At 34.0% G+C, this 17840-nt stretch overlaps 1 pseudogene; it reads left to right on the top strand.

Moving 5' to 3' along the window:
- Nucleotides 1–5753: 5753 nt before the first annotated feature.
- LOC120583960 (uncharacterized) lies at nt 5754–5872 on the top strand (annotated as a pseudogene).
- Nucleotides 5873–17840: the final 11968 nt, after the last annotated feature.

Here is a 17840-nt window from a genome sequence, read left to right as displayed (position 1 = left end):
CTGTATCAGTGAAAGCATTTTTTAAAAAACTAAAGGGTAGCTTATTTATCCCATATGTGGAGAGAACATGCATTTTTAATTACTGGAGAAATGAAAGTTATTACTAGGAGTAAGATAGATTAATTGAATATACTTTTAAAACTTTTAATTTTCGTGGAACAAAATGTACAATAAAAATATACAGAAAAAATTCTAATATAGAATAGATGTTACAAACATAACCTGATAAGAGTTCTCCCCCAAATATATGAAGAAATGAATGATTCTGTAAGTTAATAACCATTTACTACATGATAAATGGTCAAAAAGTGTACAGTCAAGAAAATATAGACTATCTCATGTTTTTTAAAAAATCACAGTTCTATTGAAAATGAAAAAGAAAAAGGCAAACCCAACAAACTTAAAGTCTTCCTTAGAGACATATTAAACTGGAAGAAAGTAAAAAATTATAAAATCTAATCTTAAGTCTTTGGGGAGAGAGAGAAGATATACTTTACTTTATACTTTAATGGTAGAAATATAACCTGGTTACATCTTTCTGGAGGAGAATCTATATATAACATGTTCTTTGACCCCATTACTTATTCCCTTCCTCTGAGGAAGGAAAACTAACTTCTGTAGCAATTTTCAGTGCAGCATTACCTGTAATGGGGAAAATTTGCATCAGTTCAAATGCCTAAAAGTATTTAAATGTTAAGTAAACCCTAATATATTACCATATACAAAATAAAATGAAAAGTAAGTGGAGGATGTAATAGCTGGATAAATTTATATAAGATAAATTAAGATAAAACAATTCAAACCCATAATCATATTACAAAATTATCTAAAAATATAAGAATGTAATTGATCTAGATCTTGATTGACAAAAAGGACATAATACTGTTCATTAGATTTCTTTATCTTTCTTTTAAGAAAATAAAATCACAGTAATGATGTATAACATTTATAGAACACTTGCTATATGCCAGGCATTGTTCTAAGTGTTTTTACATGTATTAATTTTATTTAATCTTTGCAACAATCATATGTGCAGTGTATTATTTTTTGTTTCTTTTTGTTTGTTTGTTTCTTTTTTGCTGTGTACTATTTTTATGCTCCATTTTATAGATGAAGAAATTGAAAGTAGTCAAATAAATTACTCCAGTTTTCACCATTTATCTTAACTGTTCTAAAGTGATAGAGTCTTAAGAATAACTCAGATGATTTCTATTAGCTGATTGCTTTAATTTGCCCCCAAATTCTGGGCCTTACATCTCTTATTAATATCCTCATTCATTCCTCTAGTGTGAAAAAAGAAAAGTAAGAACTGAAAATCTTGAGAGCATTCCAAGAAGTCAAAACAATGAATTATTGAATATAGAATTTGAAAGGAGAAAAAAGAACCATACTCATACAAAATTTATTAGGGAAATTAATATAATAATGCTAGTAAGCATATTCTGGTATTCAAAAGAGAGCCTTTCCACAGCCACTGCCCCCCCCCCCCCCACCCCCACCCCCCACCACACAGAACCGTCTCCTCTTCATCCCCTGACTCAACAACTTGTACTGGGACCCACAGGGCCCCAGTAATCCCAAGGTTCTGAGAAAATCAAGTAGCTCCCTCTCAGGAAAAGGTTAGAACTCCCTGAAAAAAATCCTCATAAAATATTGAATAAAAGGACTGGCCATTTCATTACTCAGGAAATGAATTAACAAATCCATTGTTTTTAAACAGGGAAATTTCCCCATTAGATTGATACCAAATCTTATGTTGGTTGACTGTTCCCCGGTAAGCCTGACCTGTCAGACTTTGTTATTGCTTGATTAAATTATTCCTTATCTTTCATTCAGAGACCAAGGTGAACTGGAAACTGGAAGATATTTGAAACAGCTTTTTAAAAATATTACATACTACTGACGTGTCTTCTGTTTTGTACCTCAGGTAAAAATGACAAGCCAAGGAAAAGGAATAAAGATCAATCCAATCTTAGATTAATGGACCCACTGTAGATCATTATGAGTACATATTATGTACATGCATGTGGTGAAGCTCTATGGACCACGAAAATAGGATTTAAAATAAACCCATGGCTAGTATTTCAGGACAACAGCCATAAAGCAAAGACTTAAAAGGTTTCATCATTAGACTAATTATAATTCACTTGATCCTCCAATGTAACAAAATCCTTGTATCTACTTTCCCAAGCTATTATTCCTTACATTCAGCATATTGATTTGTCTATCATTAAATATTCATTTTCTACAGTGCTTTTTGGAAGGCAAACAAAGCAGTCACTTTACTGGTTTATATTGATTACTGGGTTGTCCTTGGGAAAAGCTTTCAGTAGGTTCAGCAGTTCTGAGTGATACTTAACTTTACCCCATGACTGGCAAATACATTTTTCTTCTTATTTCAAAAATAGAATGTAAGAACTTAGATCTTTATTTTTTTAGTCTATACTCTTATTATTAATGAAAACCTCAAATGATTAAACTATAAGTGAACTCCATCTATTTATAAGAATATTAAAATAAGAAAACAGGACTATTTTGCATGCTCTTACCGGACATGATTTTTACTGTTTTAAAAAGAAAGTTATGCAACCAGTGTAGAATAGAGCCTTCGAGGAGGCCTGAAACTAAGGGCTTCAGGTATGTTTTGCCTTCCTTGGGGGAGAACTAAATAATTTTATTTAGCTGAGAAGATCCTTTATCAAGATTTACTTACAGCTGGATTAAACCTGAGCATGTGATTTATAGAATCTTTTCGAGCAGCCTCAATACTTTTTTATAGGATAGTGATCACAGATGTACCCAAGTTCTTATGAGACATTCCTTTGGATTGATATTTCTTAACTTCTATACAGTGGATTTAAATAAAATAGTGCCCCCTACAATCTCAAATATGTTATTACATATTTGATGTGGTAAATAATTAAGAGAGGCCAATTATTATGGAAAAAAAATACATGGATATATTTAATAGTAATTTTCTTTTTTTCCTAGATTTATTGAGATATAATGAACATATAAGATTATATAAGTTTAAGGTACATCATTTTCTTTTTATTATAGCTAATTCAAAAATACTTGACTAAATGAATGCTATGTTCTCTATGTGATTGACTATGTGCAGCTATTGCTTAAAAAAATCCATTGTACAAAGTATAAAGCAAAGTATGAAATGTAGTTCTTGCCCTAATAGAGCTACTGGGAAATAATTATTTGAAGTTCATATTAAGCATTTTTTCCCCATTTCATTATTCTTTTAATTGGTTCTTTTATTATTTATAGTCCATGCACCCACTTTCTTCCTCTGGTTGTGATCTGAAAGCACAACGTATGCAAGTAAGCTATGAAATATTTTTCACTTTCCTCTGCCACCACAATTCCTTTAAGAATTTCAAGAAATTATTTTAACGATGAGCATTGTCTGTAATGTAAGTTTTACTAAACCAATCATTCAGAAACTATGACCACAGTAGTATTCAACAAAGCACTTGAACTCTAAAACATTTTAAGTGCAGTCCCCTGAGGTTCTAGGCAAGCCCTTCTTCTCATTCTCTGCTTCAGGCATGTGCCATTGTGTAGAAATCTGGCCATCTATGAGCAATGAAATAAGCCATGTTTTTCAGGTCATTATCAAATGCACTGAACATAATAGCATATTTTTTTAAATGGTCATCTGGATTTTCACTTTTGGTAATGGCAGAGTAGCTTGTATTAGACTAGATGTTCTGCAGAAAACAATTATACTCTATGAAAAAAATATAAATAAAATCTACTTGAAGGCACTGCAAAGTGACCAAAAACAGGCAGAAACTGGAGGAGAGTCAACTCTTGTAAGAAAAGAACTATATATGGCTTTTTAATTGGAGATACTGTCCAATTTTTGTAATACAGAGTAGCTAGAACACAAGCAGAAAAATACAGTCTTAATGGCTTGAAGAATAAAGAGATAGAAGTTGGGAATACAAGATAAAATAAACGCACTCATGAGAAAATTCTCAAAAGACTAGGAATTAAAAGGAACTTTTCAACCTGATAAAGGGCATATATGAAAACTCTTCAGCTAACTTTGTACTTGATGATGTAGGGGAGGAAAGTAAACTTTTCCTCTACCTTCTTAGGTTCAGTGGCTGGTGTCTGGGGCCTGAAAATTAAACTAACAAAAGACAGAGTAACAGGAGAAAAGCCCATAAATTTTACTGATGTTAATATTTTTATGTGCATGGGAACATCACAGAAAAGAAGTGAAAATCCAAAAACATGGCTGGACTCATTTTAACAAAGGGTGCTTAATTGTGAAGTGACTAGACTTCTAGGAAAGGGAATTTGGGCTTCTAGGAATGATAAATTGTTGGAAAGTCACTAGGAAATATGGGAGAAACTAATCTGAGAGAAAGGTTATTTTAGTAAGGTTTGTTTCTACAGCCTCATCTCAGTGCTAGCCCTCCATCTCTGGTGATAAGAGTTGTCCTCATACTGGTACAGAAGATGGGAGAGAGACAGGAGGGAAGAAATTTATGCCAATGCCACCTTCACAGAAGGAAGTAAATGCCCTGCTTTTAGGCAGATAAGGGAAAGGCTGAGGACTTTTTCTGCATATGCTGATTCTCAATTGTTTTCAGCTCAAAATAGTCCATATACCAAAGAGGCATATTTGGGGTCAGCATATTTTGTACCTCTTAACTGGTGAAAGACTGCTCTTCTCCTAAGGTTGAAGACAAGGCAAAAAACGCTACTCTCCCTTTACTTCTATTCTATTGGTAAGGTGAACTAGTTTGATAAGCCAAGAGATGGAAACAAAAGATATAACAATTGGAAGGAAGAAGGAAAATGATTCCTATTTTCAGGTAATATAATTGTTTATATGAAACATTTTAAGGAATCACCAAAAAGTTACTGGAACTAATATGTGAATTTAGCAAGATTACAGGAAGGTCGATATGAAGAATCAATTGTATTTCTACATACTCACAGTAAACAATTTTGAAAATCAAATTAAAAATAAATCCATTAACAATAGCATTAAAAACATAAAATACTTAGGGACAAATTTAACAAAATATATGCAAAATCTCAATGCTAAAAATTATAAATACTGAGAAGAGCAATTAAATAATACCTAAGTAAATATAGAGATACACTATGTTCATATTTTGGAAGACTCAATATTGTTAAAATGTCAATTTTTCCCAAATTGATATAGAAATTTACTGTAATTCTAACCATAATCTCAGCAGATATTTTTGTCAAAGTGACAATGTGATTTTAAATGTTATGTGGAAATGTAAATGATCTAGAATAACCAAAACATAAAGAAATAAAAGGACAAAGCTGGAGAATTTATACTACTTGACTTCAAAACTTAATATAAAGTTATGGCAATCAAGAAATATAATACTCCCAATAGAATAAATACATAGATCAATGGAACAGAATAAAGAACAGGAATGGTCCAATATCTATATGGTTATTTCATTTTTGACAAAGGTATCAATGCAGTTAAGTGAGGAAAGAAAAATCTTCGATAAATTATGCTGAAAAATTGAATATCCACATAACAACAAAAGGACTGTAACCTCTACCTCATTAATTCAAGATAAATCATAGACCTCAATGTAAAGGAGAAAACTATAGAAATCCTAAAGTGAAAACATAAGTATATTGTTAAAATCTGGAAGAAGGCAAAGATTTCTTAGATAGGACAGAAAAAGAAATGACTATAGAAGAAAAAAATTGACAAGTTAAATTTCTTCAAAATTGTCTATGGCCATGCCACCCTGAATGTGCCTGATCTCTTCTGATCTCGGATGGTAAGCAGGGTTGGGTCTGGTTAACACTTGAATGGGAGACCACCTTGGAATACCAGATGCTGTAGATGTAAAAAATAAATAAATAAATTCCTCAAAATTAAAAACTTCTCATCAAAAATCACAAGAAAATAAATAAGAAGCCATAGACTGGAAGATGTATGTAAAACATACATCTCACTAAGTACTTATATCCAGAATTATAAAAAAATAACTGCTATTATATCCAATAAGCACACAATAAAATGCTCGATTAGTCATCGTAGAAACGCAAATTAAAACTATGAGATACTACTCTATTCCTAATTAGAGTGGCTAAAATTAAAAATACTGAAAATACCAAATATTGGCCAAGTTACAGAAGTAAAACTCCCATATATTTACTAATGGGATGCAAAATGGTACAACCACTTTCAGAAAAGATTTGCAACTTCTTGTAAAGTTAAACATACAACTATTCTATGACTCAGAAATTCTACTCCTAAATATTTACCAAAGAGGAATGAAAACATATATTCACAAAAGGCATAAACGAGAACATTCATAGCCACCAAAAACTGAAAACAACCCAAATGCTCATTAACAGGTGAATGAATAAGCAAATTGTGATATAGTCAAACAATAGATAGCTATACAGAAGGAAAGAAATACTGATACACCAAAACTATAGATGAATCTTGGAAATTATGCTATGTGAAAGAAAGAAGCTAGACTCAAAGAGCACACACTCTGCGATTCCACATATGTGAATTTCTTGAATAGGTTAAAAAAAAAATCTATGCTTAAAATCTATGGTAAAAAATGAATCTAGAATAAAAAAAACTAGATGTTTGTCTTAGGTGAGGTGACAATTAGGAAGAGACATAAAGGAATTTTATGGAGTGAAGGAAATGTTCTAAGTTTTGATAGAGGTGTGGGTTATTTGGGAGTATGCATTTGTCAAAACTTATCAAACTGTATGTGTTATGGACTGAATATATGTATTCCTTCAAAATTTATATGTTAAAATTCTAATACCCAAGGTGATGGTATTAGGAGTTGGAACATTTGAGGAATGATTAGGTCATGAGAGTGGAACCCTTACTGATGAAATTAGTGCCCTTATAAAAGAGACCCCAGGGAGCTCTCTCCCCCTTCCTGCCATCTGCAAGCTGAAAGAGGGCTCTCACCAGAACCTGACTATACTAGCACTTGATCTTAGATTTCCAGACTCCAGAAGTATGAGCAATAAGTTTCTGTTGTTTATAAGCCAACCTGTCTAGAGTACATTGTGATAGCAGCCCTAAGACAGTATATTTAAGATTTATGTATTTCATGGTATTTAAATTTTACCCCAAAGGCAAAGAACCCAAAACAATATTAACTCCAGTAGGTTTGCTTTTCTCAGTAGGTTAGCCATTCCAATACAACTCTTTGTATTCTAGACTTGAGTGAATGTATAAATATAATGATAACGACAGCCAGGTTTTTCATTATCAAAGGGAGTTAGAAATATTGAAAAGAGGGAGAATAAATTTCTTGTGATACTGGATTAAAATTGAAGGTACAAATATTAAACACGGCTTTTAATATTTAGATGTAGATTTCTAGATTGTGATGGACTGAATGTTTGTGCCCTCTTAAAACTCATGCAATGAAACCTTAATCCCAATGTGATGACATTTGGAGGTGGAGCTTCAGGGTGGAACCATCATGAATGGGATTGGTACCTTCATGAGAAGAGGCCAGAGAGCTAGCTAGCTAGCCCTCTTTCTACCATGTGAGAACACTACAGGAAGATGGCTACCTGTAAACCAAAAAGAGGGTTCTCACCAAGAACCTGGCCATACGAGTATCACGGTCTTGGATTGCCAGCCTCCAGAACTGCAAGGAATAAATGTTTGCTATTTGAGCCACTCAGTGTAAGAGAGTAATTTGTCATAGCAGCCCAAAATGACTAAGATATAGATAGATATAGGTAGTAATAGTTATATATGTGGAAATAAATCTAGGTATGTGTATATGTGTACATTTTATGCAAATGTAAGTATGTTTAACTGTGTGTATAATTTCCTAGATCTCACAGGGCCTAGAAGTGCCTCTGGCACAGAGCACCACTGTTATCCAGATCATTGTTTCCAAATTCTTTTTCTCCATTAAATGAAACCCGAATTCTTTGGATAAATGTTGATTCTAAAACTGGGGCAATAAAAGTGTAAGATGAGCCAGGGTTATCTTATTGGATCTGTAAGGATATGCTCAAAATATGATGAGCACAAACCAAAAAAATGTAGGAGTTGGTTTGAAGTGGCTCTGACTGATGAAAACTGGGACAAATTGAGCATTAATATAATTATAATAATGGATTGTAACCTATTGAATAAAGTTAGAATTGATAAGTCCATACTGACATAAACGAAAGAGAAAAGAGAAATGCTTTCCACTATGCCAACTAATAAATACTGAGGGAATGATGGAATTATAAAATTATGCAATGACTGCAAGCTTGGTGAGAATATTTGCAGAATCTTCGAGTTTCTCCCCACAACTTCATTCATTTAAGGGGGAACAAAATAGAAACTTGACTGTGGAGAAAGCTCCTATATATCAACTATAACTAGGTGCTCAAAATGATCATCACCAATGATGAAATTTAGAATGAAACCTGCTTTTTTTTAAATTAAAAGTACTGGAGTGACATTGGTTAATAAAATCAAATAGGTTTTGAGTGTGCTTCTTACTAATTTTACTAAGATAAATGATACTATGTATATATAATTCTTTGAAATCAATGAAAAAAAAATAGCCAAGTAAACTCAAAGTGATTTGTGTGTACTAGGTGGTTATGGGTGAAATAAAAGGTTAAAAGGAAATAACTAAAACAAGCATAAAAAAATTCCGATGCTTCATGACCTGCTGGAACAAAATTATTATTTTTTCCTATCTCATTTTTAAGCCATTTGACCTTCAAAATTCCTCAGCGAATCTTGTCTTCTTCTAGAATTTCCTGTTTCCAAGTCTGTCATCCCCATCCAGTTGCTTTAGAAAGAAACTTGGGAGTTGTCCTTGGCATCAATCTCCTGCAGCGGCCACATCCAATCAAGCACTAAGTCCTGACCATTTCCTCTCAAAGAACTTCTGAATCTTTATTCTGCTATCCATCTCCTCTGGCACTGTCTCAATTCACCAGAAGTCTACTTAGATGTTCTCTTCAAATTTTCTAAATCTCTAGTCCCTACCAATTCTTTATATCACAATGCAAATCTGATCACGCCAATGCCCAGCATCCTTTTGATAACTTCTCAATGCTTTCTGAGAGGGAGATCAAATCCTAAACATGGTCCACAAGGCCCTGCATAATTGGACCCCTGCCTCCCTCTCCAGTTTCTTCCCTTCATCCTGTTACCTTGTATTTTAGCCATAATGGCCTTTTATCATTTCCATGCTTTGTTCCACCTGAGATCTCATTGATTGTAATCCCTAAGCTTCAAATGTTCTTAACTCTACCCCTTTTCGGTTAATACTTATTTAGCAATCTGAACTCAGTTTAACAGATCCCTTTCTTAAAGAATTTGGCTCTAATCTCCCAGCCTAGGTCAGGTACTCTGAACTTTTACATTTACCATACTGTGTAAATTTAAAAAATAAATAAATAAATAACAGGTACAAAAATCACCTCCTGACATTTCACATTTTTCTGTCACCACAACCACTAAAGAAATCTCTTGTCAGAAACTAGCTTCATTTGTATTGAGGATAAGATAGATAGATAGTTAGAAAAAGGAAAGGACGGGAAGCCAAATTGCTAAGAGCTCATGAGGATGAGGGGCAGGAAGAAATTTGGGAAAATTCATTTTTGTCAGTGATTGGCAACTGAGAGCCGTATTGAGAATGTTAAGAAACAGGAAAAGATATTAAAGATTTTTGTGTGTGTGTGCCATAAGAATGGACTCCCCTTTGGATATTTTCTGGAGAGGCTACAATAAAGGTTTGTGTTGCTTTTATTTAATATCCTCTGCTGGACTAACTGAAAGAGTGGCTGGTTTATATGGGTTATGCACATTGAATATTAATTTATTGACTCTTTGTTCCCCTCACTCCCACTTACAAACAAACTTAGAAGGTCAGTGTCTTTTTCTGTTTTTGCCGGTCATTTTAGTGCTGGTGTTTGCACAATTAGTAGCGGATGCTGAATCAATATTGTTTGAAATAAAGCGTGATTTAGGGCCGTTAACATAACCTCTCCAGGCCTCAATTAGTGATGCACTTCATGCTTCTCAATTTTTTCAATTGAAATAGCATGAACTGCAGAGAAGAAAAAGACATTTGGCCCCTAGAAGTCTGGGGTAGCCTGTAGCAGCCAATTAGAGTTCTGATATTTCTCTGGAGTTTCTTTGAAGTTTCATGTTTCATCTTAAAAACTTGTTTGAATTTTACATTCCATACCATTATATATCAGCACTTATTTAAAATGAAAGTAATTTTTATCTCAAATCTTCCAATAAAAATGAATAGCATTGTACCAATTACCCCAGGGCTATACAAACCTCAAATCCCCAGGGCTATACAAACCTCAAATCTTTTGAGAAACACAGGTATTCACTAAGTGATCTATAGTCTCCCTTTTTGTTCAAAGTTTTAGAATTCTTTGATTTTAACAAGTCTAACAACTAATATTTACCTGAATTTCTTTCCTGTTCAAGCCATAGAGGGAGAATACAAGGAGCAATAGGATAAACTGCGTTTAAGGAGATTGAGTTGTGATGAGAAATCATACTCACGTAAAAAGATAATATTATGAGGTACTTTAGAGTGCCAAGTGGATGAAGTAGCTTGTAAATGCAGAAGAGTTTAGAAGAATAAATAAGGTCTCTAAATCTCAATTTCCTCATTTGTCACATGGCTTAACAATGCTCACGCCTTTTATCTCAGAGGGTGGTTTTAAAGCTCAATAAGATAAAATATATCCACTTAAAAATAAGAAGTAGTATTATTAAGAGATCAGGAGCATCTCAATTGCATGGTGGAAACTTGGATATGGGTAGCAAACCAGTTTGATAGGCTAACATGGGGAATGGCCTTCATGAAGTCATGGAAAGAGAAATACACCACAAAGATACCAGAAACTAAAAATAACATAATCTTTATTGAGCTGAAAGCTCAATTATGGGAAAGAGCTCTGAAAAAAGCAAAATGTTGCAGGCCTTGAATTATTAGTTAGGGAATTTAGAATCACTCCTGTGGACCTTATTTTGAAAAGATATCCCCTTGGTATAATTTGGTTCATATTTTGAGACAGCTGGAAATGTTTTGGCATAGACCAAAGGGCTATTTTAAATGTTTCAACTCCTTTAAAGAATATTAAAAGGAGAATTGAAGAAACCAGATAATTGCTTGCAGAGAGCAAATGTCAGAATTGTAATATTGCTAAAAAAATAAAAGAGAATATGGTTGCATTTTTTATTCAAAAATGAATTGGCACTATGCCAGGTATGTGAAAATAGAATAGAAGTAAGTTCGAAAAGGAGTTTTAATCTAATTCTTGATAGGCTAAAAGCGAGTGGCCTCTAGCATAATTTGGAATAAATTCCAGCATTATTGAATAAATAACACATGGTTCAAATATTAATTTGAAAATTAAATTAGTTATATGTAATTAGATCTTAATATTTGTAGAAGGCTGAGCCTTTGGGGCATGATGTAGAAGAAATAGTATCTTGTAACGATGATAATTCTATATATTTGATTATTTAAATAGGATATTTGAAAATCAAGTTAAAAGAAAAGACATTGTTAGTATTAGAATTTGTTTAATGGAAGCATGTAAATACAAAACAAATTCCTATTTTAAGAAGTTTCTGTAAAGCGTATCTTCTTTTGCAAAACATGAAAAAAATCACAAAACTTAATGTTGAAATCTTATACATTTGAATACTTTAAAATGGCTGTATTTCAACAGTGCATAGAGTATAATACATCTGTGCAGAAAAGGTGAAAAAAGACACCTATTTCCTATTGTATTTATAAAATAACCCTGCAAGAATATAAAACAAACTATTAATTTTGACTTGCTTTTAAGTCACGGGAGTAAAGGGAAGAAATTTCTTTATACGCCTTTTTGTATTTTTCTTTAATTGGATTCATGTTAGTTATGTCGTCCAATAAGCAGACAGACAAATTGAATGACAGCAAATAAAATGGTTATTTTTGACATGGTTTCTGGAGATTTGATGTTCATTTTATTAATAAATAAGTCAACTATCATCATATAGTCAGATGAGTAAGATAGTTATTCTCCACAACATTTGTCCCAAACTTTAGTATGCATCAGAATCACTTGGGCACTCACTGAAAATATTTCTCAGCCTCCACAAAATCTAATGTAGAGCCTTAGAATCTTCATTTCAAACAAGTTCCTAGGTGATGCTGCTGCTGGTTTGGGGACTACATTTTGAGAACCACTGTCCTAACAGTTATATGAGTAATAAGTCGCCAGTGCTGTAAACTTCTCTTCACACCCTAAAGTAGAAATAAAAATGTATGATGAGTTAGAAATCAGACTACAAAAAACATAAGCAAAACTTAATAAGTCTAAAATGTAATAGGACCTACAGATAATATCTCTAGGTGAAAAGTTTCTCCAAGCTCTTCTCAGTGACCCATAAATCAACACCATACCCAGTACCCAGCTGTTTATTATGAATAACACAGTGACATCTAAGATGCTGCTCTGCTATCAAGAAGCTTTGGGTCTAGTTTAAACAAATGAGAGCCCCTTTTCAATGATTGGTTTAACTGTTAGCCCTAACACTACATTACATAGAAAGTATAACTCGAGGAGTTTTATGACAAGTTTTAGTATTCCTTGTATTTATTTCTCATTAATTTTTACCCAAATTCAGATATACCATGCTCAGTGAATAATTTACAATTTTTGCATGGTGAATCGAAAGCCCATGAAATACAGACATGGGTTTAAAGACAAGCTTACTGCTAAAGTTGTATAAGCTTAATTTCTCTCATACAGTTTCCTCAACTAAAACTGGTTATAATTAACCACTGAACTGTTGTCTGTGTCTATGAATTTTTGTTTGTTTGTCTTGTTCATTTGTTGCCTTCAGTTTTATATCCCACATATGAGTGAAATCATATGGTTCTCAACTTTTTCAGTCTGGTTTATTTTGCTTAGCGTGATTTTAGTTTTTATCAGAGGGAAAGAAAGGAGAGAGAGAGAGAGGTAGATAAGAGTAAAAGGGATCAACTATATGGTGACAGAAGAATATTTGACTTTGGGTAGTAAACATACAATGCAATATACAGATGATGTATTATTGAACTGTACACTTGAAACCTATATAATTTTATTAACCAATGTCACCTCAATACATTTAATTTTAAAAATGCTATTAAAAACAAAATCAGGTATAATTATAAATACCCCAAATTTAGTGGTCCATGATGGTAATAATTATATCTAATATTTACTGAACACTTATCATGTACTAGACATTTATTGAATTGTAAGTGTTTTACATGCATTCATTTGTTTACTTTCCACAATAGCCCTATGACATATGTCATATTACTATCCCCATTTCCAGATGAGTAAACTGAAGCCCAAAGAGACTGAGAAACTGGTCCAAGTATACATAGTCAGTAAGTGACAGAGCCAGGATTTGAGTACCTGTGCTCTTCTGGAAATGGCCATGTTATGCTGCCTCTCTTAAAAGTTGCAGGTGAAGGTAAATCTTTCTTACCCACCATTACTAAGACATATAATTGTCTTCTGTTCTTTTTATTTTTTTACTATATTGCCACAATATAAGTTCTTATAAATGTAAGGAAAATCCAGAATACAACCACTAAACAATCTACCAAGCACTATAACAGAATGATAGAATGAGCTTTCACAAATTTTGTGCTTAATCAGAAATTCATCGTCATCTGAGCATAGATAAGGATTTCTTAAACTGGTCACCAAAAAACAACAGCAACAACAACAAAACACTAACCACAGAAACAAGACTGATAATTGGTCTCATTAAATTTAAAACTAACCATCAAAAAATACCACTAAGAGTGAGAAAGCAAGTCACAGACTGGGAGAAAATATTTTCAGAACTTATATCTTATATCTAGAATATATAAAGAAATCCTTAGGAAAAAGACAAACATCTGAGTTAAAAAATGGGCAAAAGACTTGAATAGGCACTTCTTTAAAAAAAGATATCCAACCGATCAAAATGGTATAAGTATATGAAAACAGTGCTCAGCCTTAGTCATCAGGAAAATGGCTATTAAAACCACATTGATGGGTGGCTCCATAGCGTAAGTGGTTAGCATGTCTGCTTTACACTCAGAAGATCCTGAATTTGTGCCCCAGGTGGAGCTACGGACCATACTCCAGGCGTGCCAGGCCCTGGGTGCGTGCAGCGAGCATGTGGGAGGAGACGCCTCACCTTCAGAGATCCAGTTCTTAAAAAAAGGGAAACAGCAACATCCATAGGACAGGCGGGACGGGGGCGGGGGGGAGTGCGGACAGGGGTAGGGAATTAAAGAGGGGAAAAGAAAAACCACATTGAGATACCCTACATACCTATCAGAATGGCTAAAGGTAAAAACAAACAAAACAAAACAAAACATCTAACAATGCCATTCATTGGAGATCATTTGGAGCAACTAGAACTCTCATACATTGCTTATGAAGGTTTAAATTGGAACACCACTTTGAAAAACTGCTTGGCAAAATTTACTAAAAAGAAACATGCCTACCCTATGAATCAGGTACATACACCAGAAAAATTAATGCTTTTGTCCTCCAAAAGGCGTACTCAACAATGTCTGAAGAATGTTGACAGCAGCTATATTCATGATAAGCCCAAACTGAAAGCAACCCAAGTGCTCATTTTAGTAAAATAGGTAAGTAAGCTGTGGTATATTCAAACAGTAGAATATACTACAAGCAATAAGAAGGAATGAACTGTCATTGCCTGCAACAAAATGGGTGAGTCTCCCTGATAAAACATTTAATAAAAGAGCCAGGCACAAGGGTACCTATTCTATTGTTTCTCTTTCTCTATCTCTCTCTCTATCTCTCTCTCTTTCTCTCTCTCTCTTTCTCTATATGTATGTATGTATTATGTGTGTGTATATATGTATGTATGTGTATATGTTTATAAAGTTCAAGAACAGGCAAAACTACAGTGATAGAGTAATGATTGAGCTTGAATATTAGAGGGTAGGGAGTGGCAATTGACTGGAAGAGGTGTGACAAAGCATTTGGGGTGCTAGAATGTTCTGTATCTTGATTTAGGTGGTTGTTATACAGGTGAATACATATGAAAATGTATCGAACTGCACAGTTAAGATTTATGCTTTTTACTGTATATATATTACACCTCAATAAAAAGGAAAACAAAGCCAAACTCTCTGATTAATATTACGAAATATATATTCCAGTGCTAAATCATTTTCAGCTCTAGAAAGGTTAAAAGACTGAAAAAGTATTGAATATTAATCTGGTTGAGAGGATCCACAGCTGACTTTGCTAAGTATGTAATTGACATGGTAAAATTACACTTTGCCCATTAAATTACGTGCAATGCACCAGTGGAACTTTTGAGGAAGAAAAATGAATAACCAATATACAGTGAATACGCTTTCTGTTGAGTAATGCTTGCCTCTGACTGCTTAAATGTGTGAGTCAGAACCTGGAAGAGGAGGGAGTGGAAACATACCCTCCCTCTTCTCCCACGCGGCGCCCCGACTGACCACAAATTCTTGGCTTCGACTCTTATTAGAAGTTTTCTACCAGATTTTATGGTTTTCCACATTCTAAAATACAAGTTGTATAAATAAATGGCACATGCTTAAGGCCCGCAGCTGCCTTCAGATGGTTCCTGGATGGCCCTGGGGATCAGTTCTCTACCTTCCCTCTACCGGCTTCGGCCCCATTCATTCATAATATAACACAGATTGGCCATTTGGATTTGAATTAGCAGGCAACAATTGGATTTTTACTTTAGACTTTCATTTGCCTATTGTTGCAGTGGCTCTAGGTGAGGTTTGATTAAGGCACAGCCCACAGGATTTCAATTAAGAAACTTTTAGAAATTTTTGAAGGATCACATCTACCAGAGTACAATTTTGAGGATGTCTCTAGGAATATTAACAACACTTTGCTATCCTATGTGCTGCATTCTGTATAACTAACCTAGAACATGTTAAATACAACTGGTAAAGGAAGAATTCAGTCAGCTCTTACCCTCAGGTGTCACAATACATCCTGCCAGGTAGGCAGAAGGGACACGCTGGAATTTCTACATATCAGCATTGCTTACAGCTTCCACGAGGCCAGCACATTAGAAATAGTAAAAAATACTTGCAAGCTCTTCCCCCACTCAACACTGACTATACCTCATTATGGGGAGAGAAATGTCTAGGATACAGAGAAAGGACTGAGCTTTATATTATGTTGGATGCTAACTTGGTAGAGCATCAATTTGAGACTGTAAATATTCTTCCACTGCTCACCACCAACAGCCAGGTGAAAAACATATTCTTTTCTAATTGCTCTGTACCTAAGGGTACCTGAATCCTTATTCATACTGACCAGGTTTGGGCTTTAGTACAGAGACAATGATCGAAAGAGGTGCTTCCTTACCTTTGTCCCTGTAGAAGACTGTAAAAGTATCTTTTCATGCTTTCCTCACTGGGGTGTGAGGTCAGACCCCTGAGGCACAAATACCAAGTGGCTAAAAACCATCCCAAGAGAATTTGTTAAAATTATTCTAACGGAGAAGAATTAGAATTGTATTAAGAGCATCTATTTATCCTGATTTCAAATAAAACATTTATGTTTAATGGTTATTTACCTTTCTTTTTAAAGTGGAATTAGAGAATTGGAATTGCTAGTTCATTTTTCCTTAATGATTTCCTTTACACTTGCCCTTCTTTCTCTTCAGCTTAGAGACATTTTACAAAGTGTTAAGTGTGTGGATACTAGAGCTAGGATACTTGGGTTCAAATGTCAGCTCATTGTCTACAGGCTGTGTGACCTTAGGCATTATTACTTAAACTCTGTGCCTATCTTCTTCATTCACCAAAAGGAGATGATTTTTATAAAACCTAGCTCATAGGCACTTACGTTAAGTGTCAGCGGTATTCCTGTTCTTGCTGAGGGATTCTCTTGTACCTTTCACCTCCACAATTTGCTTCTTTCTGTTGCTGTCTCTCAGTCGTAACTCTAGCCTTCCCTCTACATCAACATGCTGATTTCATTGTTTCTTAGTATATATTTTCCTCCACAATTCTGAATCATAAGAGTCTCTCCGTGGTAGAGAGTGGCCTTTATTATTAACTACCATGACTTTGGTAAAGTGTTAAGATGGTCACATGCTAAGTGATTCATTTATTATCCACAACTGTTGTGCATTGGTCATAAGACAATCGAAAGGCACAGATTAAAGGGATACTCATCTATTTTGTTATGTTTTGGAAATAATGTGTAATAATAAAACCACAACTCCAAATCATAAAATTTAAGATTTGAGATAGACCAAAAAGAGTGCTTAGTTTAACTATCCACAGTGCATTTGCAATATTCTCTACAAAAGATCTAGGTTCAGTTAAGTAAAACTTGTGATGATAATCTTGTCCACTCAAGAGGCAGTTTGTTTGATCTTTTAGGTAGCTGTGACTCTTGGGAAGTTCTTTCTAACTTTAGTCAAAATTAGCATACTTGCAGTTTCCATCCATCAGGTATTTTAACTGATTTATTAATTTTATTCTGGAGGTCTTGTGGAATAAATATAATACATCTTTCCTTCAGATATTTGCTAACAACTAACATGTTTCTCCTGGAGTTAATCTCTGGCTATGCCAGCTGAGCTAAAGATTACTCATCATTACCATCATAGATGGTCCCTTCTGAACGAGCTTATGGTTTATTAATATCCTTTTAGTTTTTGTCCCGAATTGAACCCCATAGTCCATGTATAGTTGGATAAGTCCAAAGTAGTTACTACCTATATTTGCTATTCTAGATTCTAGACGTTATTC

Source organism: Pteropus medius, unplaced genomic scaffold (assembly GCF_902729225.1).
Source record: "Pteropus medius unplaced genomic scaffold, Ma_sr-lr_union100, whole genome shotgun sequence".
Lineage (NCBI taxonomy): Eukaryota > Metazoa > Chordata > Mammalia > Chiroptera > Pteropodidae > Pteropus > Pteropus medius.
Note: the sequence above shows the minus strand (reverse complement) of the source record. Positions and strands in the feature narration are given on the sequence as shown.